The sequence below is a fragment of the Alligator sinensis genome, unplaced genomic scaffold (assembly GCF_000455745.1).
Source record: "Alligator sinensis unplaced genomic scaffold, ASM45574v1 scaffold693_1, whole genome shotgun sequence".
Classification (NCBI taxonomy): Eukaryota; Metazoa; Chordata; order Crocodylia; family Alligatoridae; genus Alligator; species Alligator sinensis.
The window spans coordinates 1,722,310-1,735,122 of NW_005841987.1; the positions used below are offsets into that span (position 1 = coordinate 1,722,310).

A 12,813-nucleotide genomic window follows, 5' to 3' on the forward strand; every position below is an offset into this window, starting at 1 on the left:
GAAGCATTATTGACAGCACGACTTCTGGATCAAAGGGAGAGCAGGTTTCAGACTCTAAACCTAAGGGTTCATCACCATGCCACAATGCAGCACTGTGCAGAAACACCTATTGTACCTACACATAAACGTGCCTGAACCACTTCTCATTTGAGAGTTAATCAGCATAGAACAGCTAAGGCGTGTCTTTAGCACTATCCTACCTTTTTTCTTTGCAGAAAAACACTGAAGGGTTTGTGGAGTGCTCTGAATTCAGTCGAGATCACTTCAGGCCCAGTGCCACACTTTAACCCCACACAATCCTGCACAGAAGTCACATGACCAAGTCTTATTGTGACCTCTGCTTGCATAAACCGAGTACAAATCTGAAATGCTTGTGCCAGTGGCATCCAACATCAGGCTTTTCAAATGTATAACCAAAGGATGCATCTCTTCCTGTGGTATGAGAGAACCCAAGGAGTTAAAAGTGTAAAAGCTGCTCAGAAAGAGGTCAGTTAACAAACAATATCTAAATCCCAGTCCCAGATTTTCTTTTTTAAACATACTGTACAACTAACACTTTGACACTTTGGCAATATGATGGAAAAAGCTGTGCCAGCTGACTGATGAGCACCCATCGTTTTTAATTAATTGGGTTGAAAAATGTCTTGTGTCAGTTAGAATTTAGGAGTTCATTCAGCTGTGTTTTTCAGGATATGTATAGATAGATACATTTAACTGTATATTTGAAAACCCAGCCTGAAGCTTGGAAAGTGAGGACAATATGTATATAATTAAAATTATACATACACATTGGATAGCTAGTTAAGGATGAACTTATATACTCTTTTCTGGTAAATTCATAAGTACATTGGGTATATATGTTTATTCACACGTGCTTATACATACACGAGTGTGTGTGTGTGTGTGTGTGTGTGTGTGTGTGTGTGTGCGCACATGCATAAATGTATATATATGCTTATATATAATATTGCCATTTTAGTATATTTTGTAGTCTTCCACAGAGTAACATATCTGAATATCTCTGTAAATTAAATGAATTTATCTCTCTGTCCTCCTTTAATAGAATCAGTTTTGATATACTCTTTTTTCTGTGCTGTTACAGGCTTCAGTCTAAGGATTCTTTGTGCTAACTTTTTAAAGTTACATTACAAAGAGGTTTTAAGATTTCCCAACAGGCTTTTATTTAACCAGGGCTTTTGATCTCAAACCTGCTGGGACCTAGTGAAATCCTTACCAATTCTCCAGTAACTCCTCACTATTGGAATTTGAAAAGACCCACCTGAAGGATTTAACTCGCTGTATGGCTTCAGCCATCCTTTAGATCATTCTATTCATGCAGACAGTGAGGGGGTCTAGGGCACCCTTTGTGATCCTCTAAGTAGCCTAAGGTGCCCTTTGCATAAGTTGTACTCCCGAGGAAATAAAAATCAGGAGGACACAAACCTATATACCTTATTTCCTGCTATCTTTACTTAAAGGAGGAGCACAGGGGGTCTGCTTAACATCCTTTGCTACCTAAATACCTTTTGGACATGGGAACTCAATAAAAGAACTTTCATTGCATCTATTACCCTACTGTGGTGCATAGCAAATTAGATTTAAAAGGGTACTTTTCCCCTTACAGCTATTTCTATCATTTTCTTTAAAATTTCAATTTAGTGTCTAGTGACAGAATGTTCCATAATGTACATTAGAACTATATAACACCAATTATGCTAACTGTGAACATTATTTCAAAAGAATTAGAGTTATATTAAGTTATAGACAAACCATTGGGAAAAAAAGGTCAGGTTAGAAGTAGAAGAAAAGAAGCTATGTGATAATGTTTAAAGCAGTGACATGAAGTGAATGCTCTTTTTTAATTCCTACATTTTGCATACTACACACTGAGGAAATATCTCTACTTATTTGGGCTTCATTATCTAGTAAGGAGCATTCATGTCACCTTATTCTATAAAGTTATAAGTCTTTTTATAAGGTCCATTGTTGACTCTAACTGTTGTGCAGAAACATTATTTTCTGTAATTTGGAGAAGCAACCTAACAAATACAAAATTGGTGCTTCTTTTGGTTTATCTCTATCTATGTATGAATATGATCTAAACAAAAGATCAGTTAGCAGAACTTCCATGAAAGATAACAATAACTGACAGCTATATTGTTCTTCTGTTAGGGTTATCCATTCTTTCATAGTTACTGTAATGTACACAATATGCTTGTTACCTGTATTTTGTGTTTATTTTCCAAAGGGTTATAGGCACTCCCCAATTTAGATCTTTTTCTTTTATGTTTCAACTTGATGTTAGAGATAGAAACTCTTCAAATGATGTTGTAAACAGACCTAAACTACTTTCACTTTCATCTATTCCTCTTCTTTTTTTTCTGGGTTTCAGATTATTATCCATCCAACCCCCCTGTGCTTGTATAGATTTGATCCTGGATACATATATTTTCGGTAGAAGAATAAAATGTCTTTTCTCTGTTTTTTTTTTCCCTTTTTTTTTTTAAGGGACAAGCTTTTTTTATTTCCTGGCACTAGTTTAAGATATTTGCTAGAAGTATGGCCATCCCAGTGTATCAAGAGTTCTAGCAAATCAGGATTTGTTTGAGGTCCAGCAGGAAAAAACCTCTCTAAATTTTAGATATTTTTAAAACGTCATTGCTCCAGTCAGCTAAAACCAGCACCCACTTGAAACCAGAAATCAGCCATGGCTTGGCTGAAATATGGTCTAGGTCAGTGATTCTCAGCTGGGGTTAGGGTGGCCACTGATACGTTCCCAGAATACAGGACATCTCCTTGGTGAGTGGTGGTGGCGGGGGTGGAAATCACCAGTCCCTCAGTCAACCAATGATGAGGGGTAGGTCTGCCATCTCTTTGGCCAATCAACAATGAGGGGTGGGGCCACTGGGTCCCCTGGCCAAACAGTAAGAGGTGGGGCCACCACAAAAAGGCCACTTGCCTCCCACTCTGGCTAGCTCAGAACCTTGCTCCTCCTGGCTATGCACCACCCTACCTCTAGGCACAGCCAATAGAATCACGAGGGCAAATGATTGACATATATTTCCACAAATGAACTGAAAAACAGGACTTTTTGCAGTCTGTTCCTCATTTAGAAATGGACAGGGGACAAAGGGCTTAAAAACAGGACTGCCCAGTATAAAACAGGACTAATGGCTTCTCTAACTGGGGTGCTGATCACTTGAGGGGTGCTGTGGCACCCATCCTGTCTAAGGTGTCAAATATTCTCTGCCTCATGTTTGGATCCCTGCTCTTGCTGCAGTCTCACAGACTAGTGGCGTCCCTGGCTGCTGCCCTGCCCTGCCCACCAGCACACCTACAGTGCTCATCTCCATGCTCTAAGCAGCACACTCTGCTGTGGGTGGAAACATGGACTGAGCTGCACTTTTCAGCCCAGCTTACCTCCATGGCTTCTCCCACACTTCCAGGGCCAGCAGGAGGGGCCACAGGGCAGAGGACTCTGGCTGCTGGCATGCATGACCCCAGGGAACCAGCCTTGGCCACAGGGACCACGCTTACCCCCTCTGAGGAGGTGGAGAAGGGTGTGAGACAGTAGGAAAGGGCCCTACCCCTGCTACCCTCTTCTGGCCCCAGCTAGATCCAGGTTTCTCAACCTTTCTAGCCTTAAGGCAGCCCTCCAGAACTTTTGTGAATTTAAATTTTAGCAGAGTAAATTTCAAATGGCACCCCAACATGCCACTTAAGTCAGAAAAGTCATGGAGAGATGCCTTGAGGTTAAAACCATTTAAGAGCCCCTGGTCTAGGCATAAGCACCAACTTTTATTTTTGCTGGGGGTGGGAGGCCTATGATGGTGGACATGTGGAAAGCTTTATGCATTTCAGGTGTCAGCCCTCTTCCCGAGGGGGGGCAGGGCCCTTGGGTCCCCATGTGTTCAGCACCAGTGGCGACACGTGCACAGCCTGAGAGTGCCGGTGCACCCCTTGACTGCAGTGTTCCTGGGGCGGGGGGGCAGTCGAGAACGCTGATGCCCCCCCTGAGAGTGCTGGTCAGGGATTGCGCCAGGATCAGTGTGCCGCTGCCAGTTGTGGCTTGGCGGGATCAGCCATGAGAGACCCCCACCCCTGGGTTGGCAGGATCACTGACTGTTGCTGGGGGGGGGGTAAGTGCCCCCCCTGACTCAGGAGGCACCAGTCACCCATGTTCAGCACCTCTGGGTCTAGATCTTGTCCATACTTAGGATTTGCTCAAAGTCAGGCCACTGACAAAGCCGCTCCATGCAAACCCCTAGTGCTTAGAAGGAACACTGCTATTTGCACCAGTGAACAGCTAGGGATGCATGGCTCCAGTTCCACAGTTGACTAGCTATTTATGTGTAAACAGGGAAATCCTTTGTGCAGAGAAGGCCAAAAACTCAGAAGGCCTTTCAGTGAACCTTGCCTGGGATTTGGTTTGTAATGGTCTTGAAACTGGGTGAGTTTTGCCCAATTTGCTTTTCTGTTATAGTTCTAGCTTTCACTAGCTCAGTGACTCTCAGCCAGGGTACTTCAGCAGAAGGGTGCTAGAGAGGAGAAAAGTGAGTTAAGGAGGCTCAGGTAAGGAGATATGTTCAGGCTCTTCCCTTCTAGCCACCTATCCTCCATCTGTGGCATAGGCTGTTCCCTGTTGGCTTCTCCCCTCCTTCAAGCAGGTAAGCACTAAATTAAATAAATTAGTTTTTGAAATGGGGTTCTGCTCAATTCACAAAAAATATAGAAAAGTGCCTCAAGTTTAAAAGGCTGAAAATCACTATGTTAGCTTCATGTTAGACCTTAGCTTTCACAAAATGTTTCGAACTCTATGGCTGCTCTATTAGCTTGCATATGAAGTTTCATAGGAATTTATTGAAATTAATAGTAAATGTATGCAATGTGCTAAGTGAATGCCACTAACTGTACCCCCAGTCCTATATTTTATGATTGAGGGGGGTAGGACAGATTTAAAAAATGTACTTTGGAAATGTTCATGGAAAATATTTCTTTTTTTGATTTAAAAAAAAAAGTTTTTATTGAAAAACTAAAACCCTGAAACCTAAAAATATGTTAGTTTAAAACTGATTTTTCTCCATTTTCAGTTCTTAATGGACGCTTGAATAAATCTGCAAAAATATGTCAGAAAAAACATCTTTTTTTTTTTCATTTCATGGGGCAAAGTATTTCCCAGGTGGTTCTCAAGCGTCATGGTGGTACTGTGAGTACTAGGAAGTGGACATATAGCTTCAAACTTGTACTGAATCTAAAATTACCAACAAATGATCCTACTTGGGTCTTCAAAAGTTGCCTGGTTACCCAGAGAGGTGTGAGCCACAAACACTAATTCTGTATCTGAGCTGTGTCAAGGAGCTGTGTATAGCATAGACTTGAGCTTATCTTTATAGCATACTAGACAGACGAAACAGAAACATGCAAAGCAGCCGGTGGAGGGAGAAATCATTTATCTTTGTCCCCTGACATTGTGAAAGCACGTGCACACGTGCTTGCCCATGTGAAATGCACTTATTTCCAAGACCCTTATTCTCATTGTAAATCCAGTGATATTTCTAGACATGCTTGTATTTGTGTATATCAAGAAGAGAGTATAACGGTCAGGCCCCAGTATGTTCTTTCAGCATATGAGCATCGTTACTGTATCATAGAGCAGTACTACAGATTTGAACTTGATTTTCCATAGGCATAGTGAAGGCTTGCTTCAAATAAAGCAGCAGTTTGATGGTGTCTGTGTCCGAGGATGCAGCTGCAGCCAGGAGCTAGCGTTCTATTCCCAGCTCTGATACTGACTCCCCTCTGACCTCTGTTAAGTAACTTAACTTGTTGTCCTTAGTATCCCCAGTAAAATGGGGAGGCCTAGATACTTATCTAGTGGGATAACAGTACTTACTACTTACCTAATTGGATGATAATACTTACCTACATACCGCACAGGGGTGTTGTGAGAATTAATTAGTTGATGTTTGTACAGCGCTTTGGAGAGAGAAAGCAGTATAAGTGCTAAGTATTATTACTGCAGGCCAGCATCAAGCTCTTCAGATGGAGAGGGACAGAGTAAAATATTTAATATTTTTTAAAATAAGCCGATATTTTAAAGGCAGCAGAAGACTTTAGAGCTATTTTTAGGTGAAGATTTTTAAGCAATTTGGGAAACAGATGGGTGTGAGTAAAAAATTCTGAGAATGCTTTAGTTTCTTTTAGATAACTAGGCTTAAATATTATTTGTGTCTCATTTGAGAAGGTAAAAGGAAACTCTGAATTTTAAGCCAGATTAGTGTTTACTTAAATCTTACTGGGAAAACTATTTCTAGAAAGTAACATTTGTACTAAAATTCAGATAAACAAATGCATTGAATAAATGTCCAAGAATATACACTTTTTCTTTAAAACCTGAGCTTGGTGCTCCCCTCATTCCCACTGAGGTAAATGAGAAGTACTTCAATGAAATTACAATAGTGTAAAACTGCTAGGAGGAGGAGTAGAATTATTTGAGACTTATATTTTTATGGGATCTAAAATACAAGTAGCTGGAACTTAAACATTGTGGATACATTATATTAAAGGCAGTATTTTATCATAATACAATTTTCACACTTGCAGTGTTGGATATTGTTTGTGGTATAGCACCCCATAAAGAGATCTATTAATAGATGGGTCTGATGCGTAGTACACAGTGTTTTTTTCCATTCTTAGAGGCAAACTTTGCAAGATTTTTGCCTTTAAATGTTTGATTTGGTTCCTAGTCCAAGAAAGCAGCCTTACACATATCAAAGCACCTATTTTTATTTTCTTGCAAGAGCAGTGCTTCAGATCTTTTACACTCCAATGTTTGAGTGAATTCCCACAAATTCCTGAAATCTGTTAAAATACAGGGCAAAGTGCTTACATTGGTATGTTGTACATTGGCTCTTCTTGCTAAAAAGGCTGTGCTTTTTCATTCTGGATTTGCAAAAGAAATTTGATCTACTGCTGGGCTAAGCCCCTTTGGTTGGCTCTAGGACCAATTCTTATATTTCTGCACCAGGCAGACACAAAAACTGATAACGCTTAAAATAAAACTATCCCAGAACCTTACTTAAGGTTGTTATCATGTTGTTTTAAAATGTACTAGAGAGCATTCCCCGTAGTCAAGGGTGAGTCAGAGAAAATGGCATCCAGGCAGCTAAGCAGAAAACCTGACCCAACACCAAAACTCATTGTCAGCTTCACAGCTGCCATAACAACCAGTGAGACTTTGGAGGGAGCCAGCCAGGAAGTCAGGTGCTGTTGCTTGGAAAGAATATGTTCCAGATTAACTGGCATTTGGCCCTTCAGCTGCTGTACAAAACCAGCATGGGCCCATGGGTGTTAGATCTAGTTTTGGATTGCAGGAGGAGGATGAAGTGAAGTATGACTGCCATTGTCAACAGCAAGCTTGTCAAGTCAGTGCTGATAATATATGCATCTGAATAAAATAGATATCTGCTGCTATATACTGGAGTAGCTTCTGAGAGGAAACGGGGGCAAAGGAAGATAGCAGGAAGATTCAGCTGTATCTAGTCAGTACAATTTGCAGACTTGAAAGCTTGTACATTTGGTTAAAGTTCAGTAGCTTGCTAACCCCTCGATGCCTGGTTATCACATTTCAGAAATGTTCTGAACACTCAAAGTTGGAGAGCATAGCTACTTCTGACATCTACAGCTCGGCAACAAAGATGCTGATAGGAAGCAAAGGTGGAGAACTCTTAAAAAAAATAGGGATACAGTGATATAGGATTCAACATGTGAGGCTCAGTTATCAGAACCGTCAGAGTAATAATCGATGTAAAGCTGGCTTTATCACGCCTCTTTCGGGGTTTGCCCAAGGAATATAGTCTCTCAGCACAAACTGGAACAGCCTCTGGGCTGCTCTAAATTACACTGATTTGCAACTGTTTGCTCCAGAACCCTTGTTCTGTTGGCAGAACGTGGTGTGCGTGAACCTTGAGAGCCCCTTTCTGAGAGCAGAATCCTCTAGCCTAGAGGTCAGCAAACTCTTAGGAGCATTGGGCCAAATTTAATGCAACTTGTTCCAAAGGGAGGCTACCACTTCCAACCCAGCCACTGCTCCCTTTGCTGCAGCCATGCTTCCAGCCTGGCCACTGCTCCACTCACCACCAGCATGCTTTCAAGCCAGCCACTGGTCTCCTCACCAGTGCGTTGTTGCCAATATCCCAGCCATGAGGGCTAGATGAAATCATTTCACAGGCCGTATCCAGCCCATGGGAGGTAGGTTTTTGACCCCTGTTCTACTCCACTGGCAAAGTTATTTCCCTTCTGCAAAGTAAAAGTAAGACTTCTGCTGTCACCTAGCAGCTGTCTTCATATGCTTTCACATTCAGTCATCTATTGTGGTCCCAGAGAAGCACACGCTCTACCATCAGACAGACACATCACAGAAAGAGAAAAGATTTGACCTGACTGCAGGTGTACTGGCTTGGTGGAGTGGTGTGGTAAAGCTTACACAGTGCTTCCCTACTCCTTGTTCTACACAATGTCATTAGTGTCACGTTAGCAAGTATACAGTTAATTTGGTTTTAGAAAAATCTCATGTAAATCTGTAATTTTCCCTTAAAAAAAGACATTGTTACTATATAGGAAAGAGTAAATGGGTTTATCCAAGATAGCAGAGAGCTCTGTGGTAGAGTCAAATTAACTCCCAATCATTGTGAGTATCTTGTATAGGACCTTACTCACAAAACCACCGTTCTTCTGTTGGTCTTACCGATAACAGCCAGAAGGAAGCCTGACTCTTTGCTGGGGAGCGTTAGCCCAATGCTCAATGTATGCAGATTTTCTTCAGGTCCTTCTTAGTGATGTGGAAATAGGAAGGCTGAGGGTGCAGTCGTAGTTAGATCTTCGGAAAATAGAGCTTTCTGCTAGTTAACCATTACTTTGCATTCTCCCTTCCTTACAAAACAGCTAAGGTTAAACATTAAGTGCCCGCAGTGAAGGACACCTGTATTTGCTGGTCCCATTATGTGGCTATACTGAAAAAGCTTTACAGCTGTCTAAATTAGCATAATTAAATCCACATCAATTAAAAAACCTCAATCACCTCTTTCCCCTTCACATGCAGATAGTAGCATTTGTCTAAGGTACTAAGTGACAAAGGAACTTTTTAACAGTTGAAGACCTGGCTGAAAGGAAGAGTAATAGGATTTGTATATTGTCCCATGGTTCACCTTAACACTAGTGGAAATGATTAGTTGTAGCTGTTCTATCTAAAGAGGTATGGCTGCATTTTGCATTTCAATTATGCTAGTGCACAGGACCACGCATTAGAGATGTGCATTTTACAGCTGTGCTCCTGCTTCTATTGCTCCTTTATCCCACGTTAATGGGGGTAAACAAAGACTGGCATTATAATTTGGTCAATTTCCCCCTCTCCTCCTTCTCCTTCTCTCTTTCTCTCTCTCTTTTGTGTGTGTGTGTTTTGTTTTGTTTTATATGGGGAAGCCCCAGTGACCCCAGGATAGCAACAAGGCTGCACTGTGTGGCGATAGCAAAGAGAATTCCTCCAGATGAAAACTGACATGGGGTTCAGGGGTTAATTTCTGGAACAGGCACATTTGCATACAAATGAAAAATGATGGAATTTCTGTTCTCCTAAATTTTCAATGTCATCAGCATCAAACAGCAGTCAGTGCTCCCTTGCTGTTTGAAGAATATTCATTACTTCAGAAGAAGGGGCACCTTGTTTGGTATTAATCTCCTCTGCAGGTCAATGACTTAATTTGCTAAACTTCATCTGAAGTGCCATTCACTTTCTCAGTTCTCTGCTATTCTTTGTTATTTTTCATAACGTGTTCTTAATACTTTTTTTTATTTGTAAAGGAAAGGGATACACTGCTCCAGCAAAACAGAAAGGGAAAGACCTAAACCATTTGGCACCTTCTTGCATAATTTGTACCACATTTTGAAATCTATTTGTCTTAAAATTCATGAATTTTTTTTAAAGAAAAAAATGCACACTTAAGTGAGAAAACAAACATTTTTCTTTCAAAACTGATGCACAAAAGGACATCTGTTGTCTTGTGCACCAAGGTTACAGGGCATCATGCTTCTCAGGAAAGGTAGCAAGCAGCAAAATAAATAACCCCCGAAAGAAAATCATAATATTCTTTTTAGTACCTGCTTCTAGAAATTCTTGTCTGAACATGCAATAACTGAGGGTGTAGTTAGGAAACTTTAGTACTAGCTGTTATTTCTGTCTTGTCCTCTGTGTCTGCAAGGACCCTAAGGATCCCATTTCCCCAGTTTTTGCCCTTCATGGTTATCATCTTTCTGTCTGAATAGGATTATTCAGAGGATCTTCAGATCTTTAGAGCTTGCTAGCATTGTTCCTTAATTGGTTTGGGCTCTTGGGCAGTCATTCTTAAAGTGTGGCCTGTGGACTGCTGGTAGTTGTTCCACAGAGAGAACTCAGTGGTCACTTAGACCTCTTTTCCTTGTTTCCAGCTGCTAAAATGCATTGAAAGGCACTTACATATTTTCCCAGTATTACTTTGCCATGTACAAAAACATAGCTATAGCCGGGGCCTGATTCCATTGTCCCAAACAAGACAGCGATTGTTATGATGAGTGCTAGAGGAGGGCGTTTTCCAAAATAATCCCTCAGTGAAGAGCTGGTCAACACCTTGAAAAAGTTTCTCCCCTTGTACCTTTAGCAACACTTCTACCTTCGTCATACAGGAGCTCAGCATTATTCATTGACTTTCCTTCTTCAGGTGAAGGCGGAATAATTCTAAGACTCTAATACAGTGCTGTCCAACTTCATACATACTGGCTGTACAAATAAACTCCTAGTAGAGAGCCTGTGTCTTTCTCACTTTCAAATGTGTATTACTTTCTACAGGCAAGGTTCTTTGAGTAGATGTGGTATCTTTTATTAGACCAACTGAGTAGTTGGAAAAAAGTTCTTAGCAGGTTTTTGGGTGCAGTCACCCTTCAGACATGGGGAGTCTGCTGTTCTGAGACTCCAGAAGCTAAAAGTGTGGCAGGATGTCAGTGAGAATGTAAATAGGTAGAAGTTAGAAAGACACAAGCTAAAGCAGGGAGGGGACAGGAAGAGAGCAGGGGGAAAAAGGCTAAAGAGAGGCATTACAGTGATAGAATGCAAGGTGGAAAAGAGGCTATAACTGATAAAGAAAATAGTTGGAGATCAGGAAAACAGGAAGGAGAGAAGCTCCCAGTGTGAGAGGAGGTAGTGAAAATATAAATAGGTAGAAAGGAGAAACAAAAGGTAAAGCAGGGGAGGGAGGGGGAAGAAAGCAGGGGGGAAAAAAGGCCAAAGGGAAACATTACAGAGATAATAATACAGGGTAAGAAGAAGGCTCTCAGCGAAGAAGGAAATAGTAGGAAATCAGGGAGACAAAGGGCAGAGAAGTAGGGGAGGGGAGAGGAGAAAAGGTGGGGGGAAAGCAGAATGGAAGATGTGAGGTCTGGCAGGTACCTGTTAAATCAGCTACCAGGCAGGTTGCAATGTGTCATAAAACCAATGTCTATATTTAGTCCATGATTTTTTGTATGCAGTAGATTTATGAAGTGAAGCTCATAGGCTTGTCTATAGAAGGTGTGTTATAAGTTCCCTTTGAGGATTAGAGCTGAGAGATCAGAGAGAGAGTGATTGTCCTGTGAAAACAATCACTTTCTGCAAATTTCTAGCTAGAATTTCCCACTCGTTCTTTGAGTACCTAAGGAAAATTTTCTGAAAATTAGAAGCCAAATCCTATTTTTCAGCAATAGAAAGGTAAAAACACCATAGACAATTCAGAACCCATTAAAGTAAATGTTAATGCGCTTGTTTGGCTTATACACAACTCAAAAATGGCAAAACCCATAATTAATGTAAAAGTCAACCAGGGTTTTCTGGAATCTTTCCATTATTTGGAAAAGGTTCATCTAAGGATTGGTTTCATGAAGCCTATTGGAAATTAGTCAACCAATACAGGATAGAATGGAGGCCAGTTGGTGCAGTTCAAGTCCTTACTGGAGCCTCTGGTCACTAAAACACTTAAAATAATAATAGCATAATTTATCAATGTACACTAATCTTGGAGGCTATACCCTAACAGCAGTATCAAGTCAGCATTGGCTGTCATGCTCTAGATCACTGGTTCTCACCAGGGTGCTGCAATATCCTTTCAAAGAAGCTGCTGGACCAGCATGGGTACAGCCATGTGGAACTGCCCTACGCACCTCTGTCCAGGACGGGCATGCACAAGCCCGATGGGGAAGTAGTGGCAGCAGGAGCAGGCACTCCTGCCTGCCTTAGATTTTGCTGCCCTCCCTTCCCTGCTCTGTTCCCCTCTCCAGTTGGCTGGCAGTCTCAGTTTAAAAGCTGAGAACCAGTACTATAACTTAGGCAGGGTGACCAGGGCAGCTGCAGGTACCAGCTTAGGTGAGGGGAGCAAAAATAACAGTTGCTGCCGTAGCCATGTAGTTACGTGAGCAGCACCGGCAGATGGAAGTCGCTGCTCTCATGAGCTGCCACTGCCCCAGGAACCCAGCTACCTTGTTTATGCCTCTGATGAGAACCAGTGGCTGAGATCCTTAGGTTCAGCCATGCTGCATTTAGCACCAAACTTGCAATGGGGAAATGAGGACTTTCTGCCTCCTTTATCATTTGGCTGGCTGACACGAGCGTGTGATTCTCTCACCACCCCTCCACATCACTGGGATGGCATAAGGCTATCCGTATTGGCCTTACGTGATCTAGAGATTCTGCTTCTTTAGGGAAATTCTTGGGTAGGTGGTTAAACCAGCTTTGTAGAACAGCTGTTTTATGAG

General features: G+C 41.6%; 1 long non-coding RNA gene across 1 annotated transcript in view; it reads right to left on the reverse strand.

The window, feature by feature from the left end:
• Positions 1 to 8,870, reverse strand: part of LOC112549885 — an 84,607-nt gene extending 75,737 nt beyond the window's left edge. The window contains exon 1 of the long non-coding RNA XR_003093486.1: positions 8,747 to 8,870. This is a non-coding gene — a long non-coding RNA (uncharacterized LOC112549885). The remainder of the gene's footprint in view (positions 1 to 8,746) is intronic.
• Between the last annotated feature and the right edge of the window lie 3,943 nt (positions 8,871 to 12,813).